The sequence below is a fragment of the Tursiops truncatus genome, chromosome 9, assembly GCF_011762595.2.
Source record: "Tursiops truncatus isolate mTurTru1 chromosome 9, mTurTru1.mat.Y, whole genome shotgun sequence".
Lineage (NCBI taxonomy): Eukaryota > Metazoa > Chordata > Mammalia > Artiodactyla > Delphinidae > Tursiops > Tursiops truncatus.
Window position 1 is genome coordinate 103,530,536 of NC_047042.1, and position 22,413 is coordinate 103,552,948.

A 22,413-nucleotide genomic window follows, 5' to 3' on the forward strand; every position below is an offset into this window, starting at 1 on the left:
TTTTCAGACACTTTATACATCAAGGACATGATCGTTGTCATTTCTGTTAAAATTGTTTCTTCTGACTTTTTTGAGTTCAAATTTTTCTTTAAAAAAAAAAAGTCACCTCTTTAGAAAGCTCTTCCCTGAGTGGGCAGCAAAGCAGGTCCTGGTCGCTCTCTATTGCACGTTTTCATGACTGCACTTGTCACTACAAATACATGTAAGTATCTATTTGTCTGTCTTCCGCTGCAGCATGAGCAGTAGGAAGCTCTGGGGGTGCCCCCTGGTATGCAGCAGGCACTCGGTCTGTGCTTAGGGAAGGAGGGAAGTAATGGGGTTCAGGACGTGCTACATGGCACCGTGGCATACTGACTCTTTCAAGCTGTAGGAGTTGGAAAAAGTGCCAGAAGCAGGAAGGTCTCTCCAACCTCCCCCTTCTCCCCTGAAGCCAGTCACAAGGCCCTCTCTCCACCCAGAGGAAAGAAGCATGTTTATCTCCTGGACTGAAAAGAACCTAGCAACAGGCCTGGCTCAGCCACCCTGGCTCGTGCATGGACGCCACCCCCTGTCCCAGCCCGCTTCTCCTCGCCTGCCCACCCTGCAGCAAATCTCAGCAAATCGAACACTCAGGTGCCTTCCTTTGGGTCTCAGGAAGGTGTCACGTAAAACATATTAAATAAACACGTGTGCTTTTCCCTGTTAGTCTGTCGGTTTAATTTTCAGACCCAGCCAGGGACCCTGAGAGGGTCAAGGAAAAGATTTTACTTCTCTTTAGAAGGAAGAAGGGAGGGAGGGAGGAAGGGAGGGGAGGAGCCTCTTCTACCTGAATCCTCCAGACCAAGCCCCCCGATCTACGAGCACAGACGGCAGGACATTCGCTACGTTCCAGGTGAGTCCAGCAGCATCGCTTGACAGCTCTGGGTGGCACTGAATGCACTGGTGACATAACCCAAGACACGACGCTCTTCTCTTATCTTCCCCATCAGTCAACTTAGCCTATACTTCACTGGCTTGAATTTACTTCCTAATTTTCAAAGCTAGTCATTATCCCAGAAACACATCCTGAAATTTCATACCCTCGCGTTTTTTCTGCTGCAGCTTCGTCTACTGGAAACGCCTCCGCCCTATTTTCCCCCATCTCAACATCACACGTATCTAAACCCCGGCCAACTCCCCAGCCTTCACCTGCATCACCATTTCAGAAAGAGATGCAACATTTAATTGAGAACAGAAGGTTCAAAATCATAGTCTTCTACTCGGCCATCCTCGAGTCAGCCCTCAGCTTCAGGGTCCACAGTTTAACCCTGAAGAAAAGGGATTCGTCTGGAAATCCGCACTCCAGAAAAGATCTACCTGTAGACTGTGGGCTCCCAGAGTGTGGGGACTTTTTCATCTGTATTGTCCCAATTCCTGGCACAGAGATATTAGTTAATTCAACATCAGTCATTATTGAAGGATTCAGTTATTTTCATTGCGTCACACCAAAGCTTTCACTAAAACTTCAGGTCACTAAATAACAGCTCCCACTTTTTGAGCATCTCCTGTGTGTTAGGGCACGTTTCACCTAATGTAATCCTTGCAAGGACACTGGGAGGCACAGATTAGAATGATGAATAAAAGAGATTAAGCAGTTTGCCCGAGTTCAAAAAGCTGGTAAAGGATGGAACCATTTTCAAATCAGGTCTTTCTGATTTCAGATAAAAGTTAAAAATGAATGGTCTTTACTAGTTAACCCTCAATTAATCAGCACATCCACTGAAACATGACACCCCAGTCCCAGAACACATAATCTCAAAGAGACCAACAAAACTGAACTGAGCTGAAGGCTGAACTGGGAACACACACACAATGACTTGCATCTCCACCTGAGGTCCATTTGCTAAGCCTCCTCGTTTGTTCCTCGGAATGAGGCAGCACCCATTCCCCATGCTGCCCCGATGGATCAATGACAGCACAGAGACAGAAGGCGTCTCAGACCCATGACATGACACGTTAGTCAGCAAACACGGTTACCTAAAAATTCCTTAAAATGACCCTTCTTAAGCATATGTGGCTTCATGGAAATTGGAAACAAGAGTCACAGACAGAATCTGACACTGACATTGAGTGTCTGCTACTTATGAGTTTGTCGATATGAAATCACATCCCTTTTTACATCTTCCCCCCAGACTGTACTTTTCACCAGCCCGAGGTGATTCTGGCACATTCTCAAGGTCCGTCAGAGGTGCTCTGCCTTCTCCCCATCAGGTCCTTTTGGTCCTTCTCCTGTGTCAACCTCCGGCCGAGGCATCCCTGCCAACAGTGTCAGCTAATTAACCAGCCAGCCCTGAAGCTGAATTACATAAATGTGCGTGCTGTGCCCGGCCATGCAGACTCAATCTTAGCCAATTGAGAGGAGCTCAGAGGATGGCCCCGCCCAGGAGAGCTCTGCACTTTACTGGGAAGCTTGAAGAATACTTTGCTCTGAGGAATGAAACTCTGGAACCGCGGGGACGCTAGCATCCCTGGGTCGGAACCCTGCCTGCCTCCTGGGAGGCCAGCTGTCCATCCCTAAGGCGATGGTGACACAGGAGTGGGGCACAGCAGCCCCCCCCCGCCCCCGCCCCCAGTCTTAGAGCAAGAGCGCTGCAGACGCAGCCTCAAGCCCATGTCCCCAAGCTGCCCCGACCCAAACCAGGGACGAGGCTCCCACACCACCACCCACACCCGGGGCTCTGGGCCTCCGCGCTCCGCCCAAGGCCGCTTGTGGCAACATTACGACCTCCTCACCCCGATACAGTTCCACAACGTAAGATCGTTCCGGTTTAGAGAGCATCCAAGCCCGATCCGTAGTGAGAGTCAGCACGAAAGTACCACCAGCTGTTCGCTTAAAAACTCCCGATTTCTCAGCTTAAAAACAACACACACACACACACAAGCGTACACATATTTTAAACTTACATAACCAAGAAAATGAACCTTTATTTATTTTAAAACATAAATTAAAATTCCTTTTTACTTTTAAGTGTATGAAACACTTTGGGGCCACACTTTTCATCTTATTGACACACCTTGAAAATCAATTTAATTTTTAAATGCTCACTGTTGACAGAGACCAAAGGAATTTGGGCTAGAAAAGTCATGACTAGACTAAAAGTTGTAGGCGACAAAAACCTTGTAATTGAAGGAGAGGCATGAATGAGGTCTACGGCGGCAGAAGCCACAGTCTTCTCTGGAATTAATACTCCAGAGACCCATAAAAGATTAATCAAGACGAGCAATCAATAACTTCCCAAGTGCTAATAAGCACCGCCTTGTTCCACGGTATGCTGAGCAGTTGATCATGTTTAGCCATACGAAGATTTATAGAAAATCCAGAGTGAAAACCAAAGGATGAGGTAATGCAGCACTTAGTAAATGAAGCCCAATTAAAATTTATGCTTGATATCATTCCAAAGACCTGCAAAAAATCATTTTTGATTCCCCCTCCTTTTTTTAAGAACAACAACAACAAAAAAGTTCATTACGTCACTTCACCAGTGTTGTTAGGAATAATTTTTAAGGTATAACACTATTCAAATGATTATGTGCCTGTTTTGGGGTGGAAAGCAGGAAATGCCTTGGAAATTAATGAACTTTTTTTCTTTTCACTTTTTTATCCAAGGATCAACTTTTCCTGGAAATCTTCTGAAAGTTCTGTAAAATATCTTCTAGGATCACTCAGGTCTCTACTCTCCATCAAGCTGATGGATCCACAGGTCATGTGAGCAGATAAGCTAACAGCTAACTAATAGTCCATAAATTGTACGTCTGGACCACTAGGTTACATCACTGAACTCTGCTCTGCGGCAGGCTATTAATTAAAAGCGTCAATTGTGTGTTTTGTAAATCAATCTCTGAAGCAATATTATAATCACAAGAATATACCTGATCAAATAGATGGGCCACCAGAAGTGTTCTCTTAAATTTAGAAACATAAACTAACTGTAAGTAATTATAAACAAGTGTGTGGGGGGGTCAAGTCTCCTTCAGCGTCATTGATTAGAAAAAAACAGAAAATACACACCAGTACCTATGAAGTCGCCAGCTGAACCGAGGTTTGAAATGAAGATACATGAAGAACGTGAAAAGGGCCGAATTTCCTTAATAAAAGGTAAAGTTTGCCCCAAACCACACTGGGAGGTAATACTTTTAAAACAGGCAATGTGACAGATCCCTGAAGATGAGGAAGGAATTTCCTGGAGAAGATTCTCATATTTATAATGCTTTCTGGTCCAGTTCCAGTGTGAATTTTTTTAAATCTGAAAATCTGGGGGCACAATGCGACAGAAAAGCCTCATTAACAACGGCTACTACCATGAGTAACCAATTCCACGTTCACACCGACACACACCCCTACGGGCTCGCTCTACCGTGGGCACTTGCTGGAATTTACTGGAAACGCCTCTCTTGAGGTGTCCTTCAGAGGTGGTTTGATTTGATAGTTTCAATAGTGTGGATCCTTTTCACATTCAGGTGAACGTGGGACCGGCTAGAAATCACTCAGCAGCAAGTGGAGGAAACAAGCAGGCTTGAGAACAGAAGGTACATTCTCTATGCGCAAGGAGCTGCCAGAGGATGGGGCTGCACGTTGCCAACCTCAGCAAGTGTGCCTGCGTCTCCAAGTAACAGAAGACGCCACGTGCCACAGTCACCTGGGCCCCAGAGCTTCAGCAGAGGGCCCAGACAACCCTGACGACATCAGGGCCCCAAATGGCCTCCCGCCCTCGAGGAGGGCACCCATGGTCTCCACTCCACGCTGGTTTTCTTATGGTTATAAGGTGGGTCCCAGTAGCGACGTTGGCTCCACGCTCCCCCCTTCAGAAGATGCTACCGAAGGAGGGAAGACTTTCCATGGCTCTTAGGAGTGAGGAAGAGCTTGCCTTGCAGCCCCCAGCAAACTTCTAAGTGTCATGGGCCAAAACTGGGTCCCATTCCCAGTCCTACAGCAATCCGTGGGAAGACTCACGGAACCACGCCTGGATCAGTCAGGTCCGCTGACTGAGGTCAGTCCCTCGCGAGCAGCTGACCTGCTACAAGCTCCACACAGATGTGGGCGGATGCACAACGCTCAGCGCACACAGCAGAACGGGCGCTGGTCAGGAGAGGGTCACAGCAGCAGCCCCGCCCCGCGGACGTGGCCTGAGTGCGAGCCCACGGGGCTTCACCACCATGGCTTTGCATTTCAGCCCTTCTGTGCGTGCTGTTAGCTGTCTGCTGGCCGAGCAAGATCTGGCTCAATGATTCAACTACGTCAGAAACTATAACTAACTATTAAGGCACAGTTCAGGGTCACAGCCTCACACTCATAGGATAATTATGAAACAAAATTGATAAACCATTAGCCAGACTCATCAAGAAAAAAAGGGAGAAGACTCAAATCAACAGAATTAGAAATGAAAAAGGAGAAGTAACAACTGACACTGCAGAAATACAAAAGATCATGAGAGATTACTACAAGCAACTCTATGCCAATAAAATGGACAACCTGGAAGAAATGGACAAATTCTTAGAAATGCACAACCTGCCAAGACTGAATCAGGAAGAAATAGAAAATATGAACAGACCAATCACAAGCACTGAAATTGAAACTGTGATTAAAAATCTTCCAACAAACAAAAGTCCAGGACCAGATGGCTTCACAGGAGAATTCTATCAAACGTTTAGAGAAGAGCTAACACCTGTCCTTCTCAAACTCTTCCAAAATAGAGCAGAGGGAGGAACACTCCCAAACTCATTCTACGAGGCCACCATCACCCTGATACCAAAACCAGACAACGATGTCACAAAGAAAGAAAACTACAGGCCAATATCACTGATGAACATAGATGCAAAAATCCTCAACAAAATACTAGCAAACAGAATCCAACAGCACATTAAACGGATCATACACTATGATCAAGTGGGGTGTATCCCAGGAATGCAAGCCTTCTTCAATATACACAAATCAATCAACGTGATACACCATATTAACACCCTGAAGGAGAAAAACCATATGATCATCTCAACAGATGCAGAAAAAGCTTTCGACAAAATTCAACATCCATTTATGATAAAAGCCCTCCAGAAAGTACGCATAGAGGAAACTTTCCTCAACATAATAAAGGCCATATACGACAAACCCACAGCCAATATCGTTCTCAATGGTGAAAAACAGAAACCATTTCCACTAAGATCAGGAACAAGACAAGGTTGTCCACTCTCACCACTGTTATTCAACATAGTTTTGGAAGTTTTATACACAGCAATCGGAGAAGAAAAAGAAATAAAAGGAATCCAAATCAGAAAGAAAAAGTAAAACTGTCACTGTCTGCAGATGACATGATACTATACATAGAGAATCCTGAAGATGCCACCAGAAAACTACTAGAGCTAATCAATTAATTTGGTAAAGTAGCAGGATACAAAATTAATGCACAGAAATCTCTGACATTCCTATACACTAATGATGAAAAATCTGAAAGAGAAATTAAGGAAACACTCCCATTTACCACTGCAACAAAAAGAATAAAATACCTAGGAATAAACCAACCTAAGGAGACAAAAGACCTGTATGCAGAAAACTATAAGACACTGATGAAAGACATTAAAGATGATACAAACAGATGGGAGAGATATATCAAGTTCTTGTATTGGAAGAATCAATATTTTGAAAATGACTCTACTACCCAAAGCAATCTACAGATTCAATGCAATCCCTATCAGTCTACCAACAGCAATTTTCACAGAACTAGAACAAAAAATTTCACAGCTTGTATGGAAACACAAAAGACTCCGAATAGCCAAAGCAATCCTGAGAAAAATAAACACAGCTGGAGGAATCAGGCTCCCTGACTTCAGATTACACTGCAAAGATACAGTAACCATGACAGTATGGTACTGGCAAAAAAACAGAAATATAGACCAATGGAACAGGATAGAAAGCCCAGAGATAAACCCATGCACATATGGTCACCTTATCTTTGATAAAGGAGGCACGAATATACAATGGAGAAAAGACAGCCTCTTCAATAAGTGGTGCTGGGAAAAATGAACAGCTACGTGTAAAAGAATGAAATTAGAACATTCCCTAACACCATACACAAAAATAAGCTCAAAATGGATTAAAGACCTAAATGTAAGGCAGACACTATCAAACTCTCAGTGGAAAACATAGGCAGAGCACTCTATGACATAAATCACAGCAAGATCCTTTTTGACCCACCTCCTAGAGAAATGCAAATAAAAACAAAAATAAACAAATGGGACCTAATGAAACTTCAAAGCTTTTGCACAGCAAAGGAAATCATAAACAAGACGAAAAGACAACCTTCAGAATGGGAGAAAATATTTGCAAACAAAGCAACTGACAAAGGATTAATCTCCAAAATATATAAGCAGCTCATGCAGCTCAATATCAAAAAAACAAACAACCCAATCCAAAAATCGGCAGAAGACCTAAATAGACATTTCTCCAAAGAGATACACAGATTGCCAACAAACACATGAAAGGATGCTCAACATCACTAATCATTAGAGAAATGCAAATCAAAACTACAATGAGGTATCACCTCACACCGGTCAGAATGGCCATTGTCAAAAAATCTACAAACAATAAATGCTGGAGAGGGTGTGGAGAAAAGGGAACCCTCTTGCATTGCTGGTGGGAATGTAAATTGATACAGCCACTATGGAGAACAGTATGGAGGTTCCTTAAAAAACTAAAAACAGAACTACCATATGACCCAGCAATCCCACTACTGGGCATATACCCTGAGAAAACTGTAATTCAAAAAGACTCATGTACCACAATATTCATTGCAGCTCTATTTACAATAGCCCGGAGATGGAAGCAACCTAAGTGTCCATGACAGATGAATGGATAAAGATGTGGCCCATATATACAACGGAATATTACTCAGCCATAAAAAGAAAATGAAATTGATTTATTTGTAGTGAGGTGGATGGACCTAGAGTCTGTCATACAGAGTGAAGTCAGAAAGAGAAAAACAAGTACCGTGTGCTAACACATATACATGGAATCTAAAAAAAAAAAAATGGTTCTCACGAACCCAGGGGCAGGACCGGAATAAAGACGCAGACGTAGAGAATGGACTTGAGGACACGGGGAGGGGGAAGGGTAAGCTGGGACGAAGCGAGAGAGAGGCATGGACATATATACACTACCAAATGTAAAATAGATAGCTAGTGGGAAGCAGCCACATAGCACAGGGAGATCAGCTCCGTGCTTTGTGACCACCTAGAGGGGTGGGATAGGGAGGGTGGGAGGGAGACGCAAGAGGGAGGGGATATGGGGATATAGGTACACATATAGCTGATTCACTTTGTTATACAGCAGAAACTAACACAACACTTTAAAGCAATTGTACTCCAATAAAGATGTTTTTAAAAAAGAAATAATAATAATAATGTTAATTTTTTCAAAAAAATAATTAATAAAATAAAATAAAATCGCTACTCAACGTGGCTGTAATGATCAGCCTTGTCATTGCCAAAAGTTTCACAGGACTACTTACGTCTTGTAAAAGGAAATGGTGCTGGGCTTCCCTGGTGGCGCAGTGGTTGAGAGTCCGCCTGCCGATGCAGGGGACACGGGTTTGTGCCCCCGTCCGGGAAGATCCCACATGTCACGGAGCGGCTGGGCCCGTGAGCCATGGCCGCTGAGCCTGCGCGTCCGGAGCCTGTGCTCCGCGACAGGAGAGGCCACAGCAGTGAGACACCCGCGTACCGCAAAAAAAAAAAGGAAATGGTGCTAAAATTGCAGAGCATTAAAAAACAGAGGAGTTGTTCAATTGTTTGTTTTTGTTTTTTTATTTTGGGGGTTTGTTTCTCTTTTACCAAATAGGGCCGTAAGTCTTTTCATCAGGGTTCAGTCCATGGCAATTTGGAACACACACACATACACAAAAAGCCAACACAACCAGAGGAACATGAAGAAAAACAAACAAAACCTCAGATTTAAAAAAAGCGAAGAAGAAAACCCGTCTGTAATCGAGGCGGCAATCTCGCAAATGGCTGAAGAGGCGAGGGCCCCACTCACTGAACTGCCGCTAGGTTTTTCAGAATTTCAGGATGCTGAAAACATTCTCCCATGTGTGCTCCGCGGAGAACAGCAGCCCGCCCTCACAAGCCTCTCTCTATTGAAATTAGTTACAAAGGAAGCCTGGGGCTGACTATACCTGTCCTCCATGAGGAGCCAAACGGAAGTTTTCACCATGGATCTGTCCTCGCACATGAAGCAAGCGCAGAACGAGTTCCACCAGAACGTGACCAGCTGCCGGTGCTCGTGCCCGTTTGGCAGAGAAAAAGATTCACGCATTTGTTCAGACTGACGGCTTCCATACGCCTCACTTTGTTGTCACTTTTTTCTTTGTTCCTCGTCACTTCTTCCCAATTACTTTATATGCTCATTTTCCTACCCCTACAAATATCACATATACTGGCTTTCTTTAACTTTGGATTCCAGAAGTTTCGTACATTTGCCATACGTTTAAAAGCCTTTATCGCCGTCTCTTCTATCCTCCGAAGACATGGCTGTCACATAAAAATTAGGTTCAAGTGTCAAGTCAACCAACAGTGAGGAAACAGTGAAGGTGAGCAGGAAAAGGAGGGTGGGAGAGGCGGGGGGAGGACGGAGGACACGGAGGACGAAGGAGGCTCCCTCCTGGGAGGACCACGGGGAGGCGCCACTCCTGGTCCCGCCCAGCAGCTCAGGCCCGATTCGCTTCTGACTTCTTTCTTCCCACTGCTCAGGAAGTCCAGGCACAAGTCGAGGCAGGGAGGGCCGCCCCCACGCCGCTCCTTCAGGTAAGAAACATCGAGGGGCCATGTAGACACTGATGGCGCCTACTCACGCTTTTTTTCCCTTTTCGGTCTGTGTTTCCTGAAATTCAAGGTCTGCGTCGTCCACAGGGCTCTCCCGTGGGCGTGACAAGGAAGGGCGTCTGACCTCACCCCTTCGGAGGCTGCACTCCTCCCCCGCCTCTCGCCGGACACCCCCGGCTCTTTGAGGTGAGCGATGTTTCCTCCTGCAGAATTCCACCCCACGTTGCACTCTTCCCTCCTGACAGGTCTCCGCAGGATTTAACCTGATCGCCCTCCCACCCTCCTGTCAGGAAATCCTCCTCGCTTCCCGCACGTCACACTGAACTAGTCCGCTTTTGCCCCTTCGTGACTCCACGTCGGCGTCGGCGCGTTCCAGCCCCGATGTGGGTCTCCGGCCACCACTCCTTCCCAGCCTCCCTGTTTCCTCAGGAGCCCCGGGACCTGCTGGCGCCCAAGAAGCCCCCGTCACGTCAGTCTGAGATTCCTGCTCCACCTCAACGAGCCTCTTCCATCCCTGCGTCCCTCTGTTCCGGTCACCCCCAGCCTCTCACTGCTTCCCAACAGGTCCCTCCACGTAGGTACGGATAACGGAGCAACCTTCCTAAAGGTACTACTTTGATTCTGTAGCTCCACCACTCCGAGAAATATCCCGAAAGACCCCCTCATCTAAGGTTACAGCTCAAACACCCCCGCTACATACACGCCGGCCATGTCATCTTGATTTCACCTCTTCACCGTCGACGGTCTTCAAGCTCCTTTTCCACGAAACTGACTTTGACCACAAGGACGCACATTAAACACCTTCTTCTCCGAAATCTTGTTGAACTTACTGTCACTTCACATAGTTGGTATTTAACTAAGTATAGACCCGTATTGGTACATCACTATTTTATGTATTTTATCTCCACCAATGAAATGGTTAACCTAGAGTTTATTTTTCATTATTCTCACTATTGAACATATAGTAGGCATGTAATAGCTGTTAAACACTATTTGATTTGTTCAACAAATATTTCTAGAGACCTGCTAAGCCACCGGTATTGTGCTGAGATACAACAGTACACAAGGAAGATGTGATTCCCCCTTTAAGAGGTTTCAATCCAATGAGTAAGTTACAGGGTAAGTGGTCACAGCTACTCCCCGTGTGAGCACTGTGACAGGGAAGCCCACGCACCATGGGGGCCAGAGCGGGGACCCCGGCCTGGAGAGATTCTGCAACACAGACACATTCGGCATCCAAGCAGTGTTCCCCACCACCGCCTCTGCATCAAGAAGCCACCTGCCTAACTCAGGCCCCCCAGCTTTCATAAACTTCTCTTTTAGCAAGTCTGGTCACTGATGTAAGAAACTGAAAAGGTTAACAGTCAAAATGTGCAATGGTTACATTAATTTTTATGCACAATTCCGAAAATCAGAAATACAACGAAGTAAAACGTCGTGATTTTTCTTTTGACTTTTCGAAACCTGCAGATCCCTGTTTCTTCAATCTGGAACAGTTGCAGTGAAACACAAATGACAAGAGTCACAGGCGCAAACCATGGAGTCATGACCACACTCGATACCGCCCCGGCCGAGCGCCTGCTTCTGCTGCCCGGGGATGACTTACCGTGAGGGTGGTTTTTTGGAAGCATAAATGGAACCCAAGCACACAGCCCCTAAAACGCTAACAGAAACCACACTGAGCCCACGGCGTGCTTCTGATGGAGTTTACAAAGTGCAAGTCAAATTCTGCAGCGGTGTGTCGGGGACATCAGGGTCTCGTGCACTGACCACAATGCCCTCTGGGAAGGAGATGGGAGCTTTGTTTCTGAAAACTGTCACCTGCTTCATAGACAAATGTGAACTTCGTGCTTCCTCCACAAGTAAACACGTCCTCAGACACAGCTTACTCGGCATAAACCAACAGACCCTGCGCACCTACGCCACGTGAGTCACTCGGTGCCGTACGAAGTCACAAACAGTGTTTTCCTTCAAGGGCTTATCTCAGCTCAACTAAAAGCACCTGCACAGTTCCCGGTGAGCTCCGTCTCCTGCACCGTAACCCAGGCCCCACGGGGTAAGAGCCACTTCCTTTTGCTCATCGTATCACTGCCCAGTGCCCAGCACGCTAACCTCTGTTGACTGAAAAACACAAGTGTGCCAAGTTTCAAGGGTGGGGAAGGCGCATTTGGAGGAATATAACACAGCACCCCTGTCCCCAAGGAGTGTACACATCTAGCTGGGTAGACAAGACAAATAATATAGGGCAGATTTAGCGAAGGTAAATGACAAATGCTTTAGATAGTAACTTCATAGACGCTGCACACGTATTGCTGCAATATATGCATCTTTGTGCATAAAGCCTTACTGTGCAGAATTACATTCTGAAGTGATGTCCCCAGAATAGGAATGATTTGGTGGTGTTCTATAGAAAAATAACATTAACCCCCTTTTTGCAAAACAAAATTCATTTAAAAATGGTAATATTTGGAATATCCTACACAAACTTCCTGGTTTTAAATGTCTGTAAGATATTTTAACAGAAAAATTATTTAAATGGATGAGACAAGAGACAAAGATAAAGGACTTTAAAACAATTCCTCACCACTCAGTCAGTTATTACTCCAATGAGTAAAGAGCTTAGAAGCTGCCCCTCCTGTCCTGACAGCAAGAAAGAAGTTGAACAAACGGAAAATCAGTTACCTTTCTTGGATCTATCAGAAAATTGAGTCACAGGGCAAAACCACTGCCCAGAAAACTGGAGACAGAAGAGTCAAGGAAATCACAGCAAGATCAACCTACCTGGAGCACAAGCGCTGCAGCTGTTAACTGGTGCGGACACGGAAATGGTGGTGTCGATGCCGGGGCTACAGGTGAACTCACTGGAGAGATTCCTGGGGCCACAGTCCCGGGGGGACCCCACACTGTCATGGGTTGTACCTCCAGGGACAGCCCCAGATTCTCAGGTGACGATCCAAGAAAAATCCTCCTCTGTTTCTGGCAGAGAGAAGGGGAAAGGAATGAATCATCACGTAACGACACCCAGAGCGCTGGCCGATACAAAGGCCTACTCTGCAGGGGAAAACCGTATCCCACCTGGGGGAGGGTGAGCCCCACCCAGCCCTCTCTGGCCTTCCGTTCTCACCTGAGGAACACTGCAGAAGTCAGAGTCTACTTACAGAAAGGCAGAGCATCAGAGAAGGGATAAATGAAGGAAAGTAAAATCATTTCTTTCTTATTCTTAATTGATGTCACAGATAAGTTTTGTTCAAAGTCATCAGAGTAACAATGTATCAGGTGACGGCAGTATATGGAGGAATGCAGTGCTATAAGGGCTGGGCAGGAGGCATCAGGGTATCAGGACACTTAGTTAATTTAAAAGCTACCTGCCCCCCCTCCTTAAGCAGTGTAGTGTTACCTGAAAGTGAACTTAGATTAGTGGCAAATGTATGTGGCAAACTGTCCGGCAACCACTAGAGAAAAGTTTAGAGGTAAGTATAATTGATGTGCTAAGAGAGGATAGAAAATGGGATTGTATAACATTTGGATCATAGGCCATCAATTAAAGCCAGAAAATCACGATCTAATCACTGTCTAACAGAGAACGGTACGCCCTGTGAACGAAAGTCTTCAAAGTAATCCTACGTCAGGGATCCTAACCTTTCCAAAGTTATGACATTCACAACCTGGCATGCTATTTAACACCCAGTCTGAAGATGGAGCTGGATGTTTGGAACCAGACCATCCCAACAGCCCAGCCTGGAGTGGTCACCAGGCAAAGATGGTGGCACAGGCACCGGCCCAAGCATCAGGAAATGCAGGCTCCCAGGCTAATCTCCTGATGATTAGCTGATAATTAGTCTACACCAGTTTCTTCACACCTCTAGCCTCATTTGAATCATCATTAAAGTGAGCTCACATACTCTAAATAATCTCTAATATTCTTTCCAAATTCACAATTCTTGAATTCTAAATTGATGAAAATAAAACAATAATTCCTAAATGTACACAACTCTACTGTGCAGCTCCAGACTGTATGTGCGTCTGCACACAGACACCACAAAATACAGCACGATAAGTTCCCACTGCCTTCGTTAACACTGTTTTATAATTTGAAAGCCAAATGCTAATTCTTGTTTATCAACTGTAAACACAACGAACATCAAAACAGCCCATTCCACACCACATTTAAACTTACTTAGGTTTTCATAAGCACCATGTTTCTTGACAAGGAGACAACTTTCAAAGTTCTCCACTCATTTATCCTGAATTCTTGACTCTTGGTCTTACTGGTTTAAAGCCAAGACTCCTATTATCACATCACCACAGGACCAAGAGTCCTGTGTAGCATCTGTCACTGAACTCTGCACTATACTCGATGGTACATGCGTTACTTCATGGACTCCTCATGACAGACCTGTGAAGTAGGTGCCATCCATATTTGATCCACAGAGAAACTGGGTCTCAGAGAGGTTAGGGAATTTGGCCCTTGTCCTAAGTCTAGTACTTTTCAGGGCCAAAATTCAATTCAAATCTCTCTCAGCTCACATCATGCTCTTGCCACCCCCCTTCTGGAAAAAAAAAATGTACACGGAACCTCAATAAACAAAACGAATAACTGCGATAGTATATTGGACTTTTATAACACACAAACATATTCATGTCCTGTCATACAGTAAATCAATGAACATAATAATGAATTCTGATGAGATGTGACATCGGTGTTACTGTTACATTAGCAAGTTTTTCAGGCTCTGCCTCAGTTTACTCCTGTATTTTGTTTTGCTTGCACAGCACCCAACACATCTGAAAAAGCAGCAGGTTTTTAACATTTTGTACGTTGCAGTTGCAGGCTACTCTTCAATCAAACTGATCCAGAAGTTTGAAGGAAGATGAGCAGGAAACTATAAAAATAAGAGAAGAAGGCCCAGACTTACAACACATACTACACTAACCTAAAATACAAGAGCATGACTCCAAGATGCCGACCCACTTGGTATTACACCACGGGTGGACAGACTCTTCCTAGGTCATGTCCAAATCAACACCCCAAAGTTTGCCCCACATTTCATGGAGCCAGTACACAGTACAAACGTATTTACACAGGCTTGGGTAGCACAATCTTCTACAGAATTTGATGTGAATAGGTATCACAAGCCTGAATTTTTTTAAAAAAGAAGAAAAAGAGATCACCTAAGAGATGAACTTTTAGAATTAATGATAGAGTTACAGAGTTATAAGAGATGCCTCCCAGTGGAGGACAGTCTTCAGTTTAAAGCCTTCCCAGAAGAAGTTAATCTGGAAGCATAAATCGATGTCCTAATGGTTTGACATCTTCCAATGTATTAAAATATAGAATATTCTGCAATTTGAGGATGTGATTTCTACCACTATTTTTATTTATTTATTTTTTTACACCTTTCTTGGAGTATAATTGCTTTACAATGGTGTGTTAGTTTCTGCTTTATAACAAAGTGAATCAGCTATACATATACATATATCCCCATATCTCTTCCCTCTTGCGTCTCCCTCCCTCCCACCCTCCAGGCGGTCACAAAGCACCAAGCTGATCTCCCTGTGCTATGCGGCTGCCACTACTTTTAAAAAGAGCTTAAGGGGGCTTCCCTGGTGGCGCAGTGGTTGGGAATCTGCCTGCCAATGTAGGGGACACGGGTTCGAGCCCTGGTCCGGGAGGATCCCACATGCTGCAGAGCAATTGGGTCCGTGCTCCACGACTGCTGAGCCTGTGCTCTGGAGCCCGTGAGCCACAACTACTGAAGCCCACACACCTAGAGCCTGTGCTCCACAACAAGAGAGGCCACCGCGATGAGAGGCCCGCGCACCGCAACGGGGAGTGGCTCCCGCTCGCTGCAACTAGAGAGAGCCCGCGTGCAGCAACGAAGACCCAACGCAGCCAAAAATAAATAAATTTATTTAAAATATAAAAAAAATTTAAAAAAAAAAAAAAAAAAAAAAAAAAAAGAGCTTAAGAAAGAAACTCACAGACACAGAAAACAAACTTATGGTTTTACCAAAGGGGAAAGGGGAGGGGGAGGGATAAATTAGGAGTTTGGGATTAACACACACACGGCTACATATAAAACAGATAACCAACAAGGACCTACTGTATAGCACAGGGAATATTTTGTAATAACTTATAAGGGAAAAGAATCTGAAAAAGAATACATACATATAGAAAGAATATATACACATATTAACTGAATCACTGTGCTGCACTCCTGAAACTAACACAACATTGTAAATCAACCAATTCACAGCACTAATGCACCCTACTTTGGTGTTGTGAGGTTAGTCCCGATTGGAACCTGCCTCGGAGGGCTATCTAATTCCAAATGCTCAAATAGGACTGTCAGGATGTGATGAGCTCTTCAAATGAAACCAATGACCTTGTTTTATTGGTTGCCTCTCCTTAATGGGAAGATAACACTGCACTGTTGCACTGGGTATTTTTTCAACGCTCCCTTTGAGATGCAGAGCTAAATTGATATTTTGTAGGCTATCGGCTTGCCAAGTGACAAAAGTGAAACAGCAGAGTCATTGGTTCCAATAGTTTTCTTAAACAATACATAGTTTTAGTGCTGAGTAATTTATTAATAAAACTACTAATGCCTAAGATGTTTTTGTCAAGTTTTGCAAAAATGGCATAAATGTTTAAGATGCCATCCACAAAGGCTGACTGCCAGGAAAAAGCAGTCCCATTACATAGGACTTTATGGAATATTTATAAGATCCAATTTAAAACAATTCCAGGCAGTCGGCCAAAAGTGCAAGATACTTGCTTCGTTTTTATAATTTAAGCATTTTATGAAATTCAACAAAACAGAAGAGAATTTCAATAACTTCAGGTGCCCCAATAACACTTTTCTTGAGACTGTTCAATACCTTCGCAGATATATTCTACATAGTTATCCATTTCTTCCCAAAGAATCCCTGAGATACCTTAAGAACTTAATTATGCCACAAAAATTGGCTGGTCCTTGATGGATTTTTTTTAATCAACATATGAAAGAAAGCAGAGGGATGGCATGAAAAGGGTCCCTGGATGTGGGCACTGGAATTATTAGACTATTAGACAAATTACACATGTGAAAAGTTATAGTAGACAAAGCCCATAAACAGGATAACCCTGCACTGCCCAGCAAGGGGGGAAATGGCCACCAGCTTCAACTTCCAGCTGTCAACCTCCTCGAATAAGACAACGTGCTGGGACTTCCTTGGTGGCGCAGTGGTTAAGAATCCACCTGCCATGGACATATATACACTACCAAATGTAAAATAGGTAGCTAGTGGGAAGCAGCCGCATAGCACAGGGAGATCAGCTCTGTGCTTTGTGACCACCTAGAGGGGTGGGATAGGGAGGGTGGGAGGGAGGGAGACGCAAGAGGGAAGAGATATGGGAACATATGTATATATACAACTGATTCACTTTGTTATAAAGCAGAAACTAACACACCATTGTAAAGCAATGATACTCCAATAAAGGTGTTAAATTAATTAATTAATTAATTAAAAAAGAATCTGCCCACCAGTGCAGGGGACACGTGTTCGAACCCTGGTCCGGGAAGATCCCACATGCGGCGGAGCAACTAAGCCCATGCACCACAACTACTGAGCCTGCGCTCTAGAGCCCGCGAGCCACAACTACTGAGCCAGTGTGCCACAACTACTGAGCCCTGCGCCTACAGCCCGTGCTCTGCGAAAAGAGAAGCCACTCAATAAGAAGCTTGCGCACCGCAACAAAGAGTAGCCCCTGCTCGCTGCAGCTAGAGAAAGCCCGAGCGCAGCAACGAAGACCCAATGCAGCCAAAAATAAATAAGTAAATAAATTAATTTACTTAAAAAAAAAAGATGACGTGCCTGTTGGCAATGACACAAAGGAGGTGGCAAGTCACACCTGGGTGCAGAGGAGGAGGAGGATGCTTCCCTGGGGAAAGTACAGATTAAATGAACCATAGGAAGTATTCTTTTTTAAATCGAGACTCATTTGCTCCAGGCTGGTTGAAGGGATGTCATTTACTTAAAAAAAGAAAAATCGTGCCCTGATGAGGTTGAATACTGTGGCCTACTTGCAGGGATTTGGGGGCCAGGACTGGTGGAAACAGCACAAGAAGGTACAGGGTGTGAATGCTAATGCCTGCAGGAAGCCGGAAATCCAAGCAGAGCGATCCCCTTCACACTCAGGCCGGAGCCTCTGCGCCTGCGTTGTGCCTCCAGACGCAAACAGTCTGCATGGACAGTTCCTAACCAGGGCAGACGGAAATCACACACACATACACATACATGCACACACACCACACACATAGACCAGTTTAGGAAACTCCGTCAGGGAGGAATTATGTAATTTTCCCACTGTCAAAGAGCTAATAAATAAAACAGCTGGTGTCTGAACCCAGGCAGTACAGCTACAGAGGTTTTAAGACCCGACAGTTAAATCCAACATTTAGTCTCTGCAGTGCTGCACTCACACGGCTGAATGAGATAGGACGGAAATACATCTGGGCCAACAGGTGTCACTTGAAAAGAAATGACAGATTTAGAACCAAATGAAGATGAATGTAATACATATCGATATCTTAGGGAAACGGTTCACGTGGTACCTGAAGAAAAATATTTAGCCTTATGGGCATGGATGAAAATAAAATTAAAAATTAATGAGCTAAGTGTCCAGAAACCAGAAATACGAAGGAGAGGGCTTCCCTGGTGGCACAGTGGTTGAGAGTCCACCTGCCGATGCAGGGGACACGGGTTCGTGCCCCGGTCCGGGAAGATCCCACATGCCGCGGAGCGGCTGGGCCCGTGAGCCATGGCCGCTGAGCCTGCGCGTCCGGAGCCTGTTGCTCCGCAACGGGAGAGGGCACAACAGTGAGAGGCCCGCGTACAGCAAAAAAATAATAATAATAATAATAATAATGCAAAGATGTATAGTTAAAAGTTAATGCAAAAATTAAATAGAATTTTTTTAAAAAAAGGGACGGCCTCTTTCAGAGGTGCCATCAGCCCCCCTATTGGACCCCCATCAGACCCCCGTCAGCCCCCATCAGACCCCCCATCAGGCCCCCGTTGGACCCAGTCCATGAGCTGGACAAGCTCTCTCTGTCCGACGGTGCTGACAATGAGATTATAACCATTGCCACGGGGCGCTGGGGGCGCTGGGGCCGCTGGGGCCGCAGGGATGTGCCGTGAGCCACTCACCAAGCAGAACTTACTTATCACAAGTGCTCAGACCTTGAAAAGGACTCCCGTTCCCGAGAGATATTTGCTCCTATGCTAATTCGATCTTGGAAAAACCAGGTTTCCCTCCCAAGAAACGCAAGTAAGAGAAAGAAGAGCAGGCTTTTAGCCAAAGTAAATGGGAGGAAGACTCTAATTCTGTCTCGACTCGTTTCACAGATTTTCCAATTTAGGGATTTGAAGAGGGTCCGCACTTCACTTGTTTGTCCCAGCCTCTGGGACAGGGTCCCTGTGATGCCTCTCCTTCTTTAGAATTAAGTCCTTTGGGCTTTCCTTCACTGTCTGTCCCTGTGACTTAAGACAAATCCCGCTGACAGCAACAAAGCACTTTCTGTGTCCCCACATCAGTTAATGTAAAGGGGACATGTTTACTAGCAGCTTCATCTATTTAGTGCAAATACTCTTGCATTCTTTTCCTCCATCAGAAACAAAGCCTTCAAAAATCACAGGGAAACTTCCAAAGTCTTAAGCTAGGCTTCGCAGCCACGTGATGTCTGTGTGCATCTCAGCTGTACACACACGCCTCCCTCAGCCCCTAAACTTCTTCCCTTTGTGAAACGTTAAGACCAGAAGCTGGCATTTTGAGTGCTGGTCGCCATTTTTACAACTTTGCACGGCGCAAACAATAAAATACCAACGAAAGCTCACTTTGATCCAAAGAAATTCCTTCCTCTGAGAATCAGCTGAAAGGAAAGCACCTTTTATGTTCTGTAGAAAACTGACAATAAACTTAATTAGACTTGACATACTGAATAAGCCAGCAGTTGTTGGAATTTCACATCACAATATACCAAGTTGTTTTTCTTTAGCTATTACGTAGTTATATCAGGAAACATTTGACTCTACCAAAGTAATCAGCTGCGTGGAAGTTTTAGTATCAGATTTGCAAAAGAAGTATAGTATAATTTTAATACTGTACTTGCTAATCTTTTGCTTTAAATACAGAGTAATCTTTTGAATTGAATTTAACTATAAAGCTTCCATAAAATAAAAAGGCATGATCTCATAAAATCAAATCAGTCTTTAATTGTAATAATAAAAATTACATTTAAGTAATGGTGTCTCTGAGTTAATAGCTCCAGAAAATAGCAGCTGAAATGCCAATCTTTGTTACCTGAGCAACTATTTCTTTAACATTTCTGTAATTAAAAGATGAAGCTCTGTTATAGACTCAAATTGTCCCATGACTCTGCAGAACTCCTGTTTGGAGTGAATCCCCAACTGACCCCACCAGGAAGTGGTGAAAGGGACATTGCAGAGCAAAGACGAGTTCCCTTGGTCTCTGAAGGGGTGACTCATTTTAACTAGATTCCAGAGTACAATGGCACCATTAAACCAGGAAACATTAAGAAAAATAAATCTATGCCAACATTATCCTTATTACTGAAGATGGAAGTAAATTTTGTTGGTGTTTTTCACTGCGTAGTGAGTAATATTTCCCCAGTGTTACCCATCATTATTGCTAATTTGTGGATTACGGGGTTTATAAGTCTGAGCTTCATTTGTGAATGCATCATGAAGCCAGCCAATGAGGAAATCCTACTTTACAAACGAACTTTATTTCCAAGAAAGGCTCCTACTTGTTTAAATCTTCAAGGTAACACATGTTACTCCTGTGTCTCAGAGGAGACTACTAGCAGGGTTGAAAAGCAGCCCACGGGACGGGAGAAAATACTTGCAAATCATATGTCTCATGAAGGACTGATATCCAGAATACACAAAGAATCCCTAAAACTCAACAACAAAAACAAACAAAAACCCCAATTCAAAATGGGCAAAAAAAGGAGCCTGTCTATTAAAAAGTTAATTCACCCTTTCCAAGGTTTCCAGTCTTTTTATGCACCCAATTATTGAGCAAAAGTACTTGCAAAAACCAGGAGGAGCTAGTGTCTCCAATTGAAATCAATAGCAGAAGGCTGGTCTCTGATCTACCTGGTCCACACAGCAAGAGGAGGTTTTTCTCAATTACTGAAAATAAAGGGACAATGGGGAATGATGTGATGACCCTTGGGCAGGGTACCCAGGGACACCAAGTCTGGCCCTCACCACCACCATCAGTCCCCACGAGGCCCTGAGGTGGTGAATATGGGAAAGAGTGACTGGGCCACGTGGAACTTCACGTGTCCTTGGCCGTTGGCCCCCACCCTCAGTGTACAACCGTGTAAATTGGGTTGGACGTGAAGACGCCTTGTTTCCTAAGCTGCTTGGGAACAGATGACTTGAAGGCAGTGAAACGCCACAGCTGCCTCTACCTTCATCCTCCCCACCGCCACCTTCAACTGTGGAACCGCAGCCTTGATCTGATCACCGCGACACAAAAAAGGCAGGTCCAATCACGGTGCCTGTGGCTAGGAGAGCAGGTCGCCCTCCCACGGCCCATCATCTCCTCTGCTAACAGAGCCTGATTTCTGCTGGGCACTCTGCTCCCAGGAACGAAGGACTGCATCTTCCACCCTCCCTGGAAACCAGGGACTACATTCTGGCCGAAGGTGCATGATGGGACGAGCTCTGAGGGGCCTCACGCAGCTGGAAAGGGGTCTCCTTTTTCCTTCTTCCTTTCCTTCCTCTGTAGGTTTTACTACGACGTCTGGAGCTTCAGACGCTGTTCTAGCCAATGATCGTGACCTTGAGAATGTAAATCCCTCCGGCAAAGCGCAAACACAGGATACTGAGGTCAGATTACTTTGTAGAGCCACCAGAGCTGCCTGTTGGCCAACTACTCGTGCGTGTACGTGACTATAATCTGAGCTCCATTATCTGCAATGACATGTCATCCCAAGAGTGTCCCCCACGCCACCCCGCCCCTGCCACCCTCACGAGTGGAGAAGCAGAGCCTGAGCCCAAACCAGCCCCCGGTGTGGGCGGCGGGGGAGGGGAGAGGGGAGGGCTTCCCAGAGGCCCCTCGGCCGCCCCCCCGCCACAGCCGCCCCCCCGCCACCGCCGCCCCCGCCCCCGAGGGCCGCTCTTGGGAAACGCCAAACAACACCTGTCGTGTTTGTCACTGATGTCATTCATCTCACCTGAGGGACCGTCTTCTTCTCCGCCGGATGGACTTAAGGAAGCAGAAGGCTGTGAGGATCAATTCGAAATACTGACCTCTGAAACTAAGGTTATTTTTCAAAGTACAATACATCCTAAATGAACGGTCATATGCGGTGACTTCCGAAAACGTTCGGAGGAGAAAGTCACTCGAAGGAGGACTTGGACCAGCCACGGAGAACGACGGAGACGTTTAGCAAAGAGGACACCGAGGAGGGGGGCTGAAATCAGCCTCGTGAACCCGGCAGGCGACAGACGAACAGCGCCTTGCACTGCAGGGACCGGCCCCAAGCCCACGCCCCCGCCTCCGCCTCTGCC

General features: G+C 45.3%; 1 long non-coding RNA gene across 1 annotated transcript in view; it reads right to left on the reverse strand.

Moving 5' to 3' along the window:
* The window catches only part of LOC141279491 (uncharacterized), a 203,178-nt gene extending 181,085 nt beyond the window's left edge, over positions 1–22,093 (reverse strand). Inside the window, exons 1-2 of the long non-coding RNA XR_012333764.1 lie at positions 22,077–22,093; positions 12,607–12,801 (exon numbers count right to left, since the gene is read on the reverse strand). This is a non-coding gene — a long non-coding RNA (uncharacterized lncRNA). The remainder of the gene's footprint in view (positions 1–12,606; positions 12,802–22,076) is intronic.
* Between the last annotated feature and the right edge of the window lie 320 nt (positions 22,094–22,413).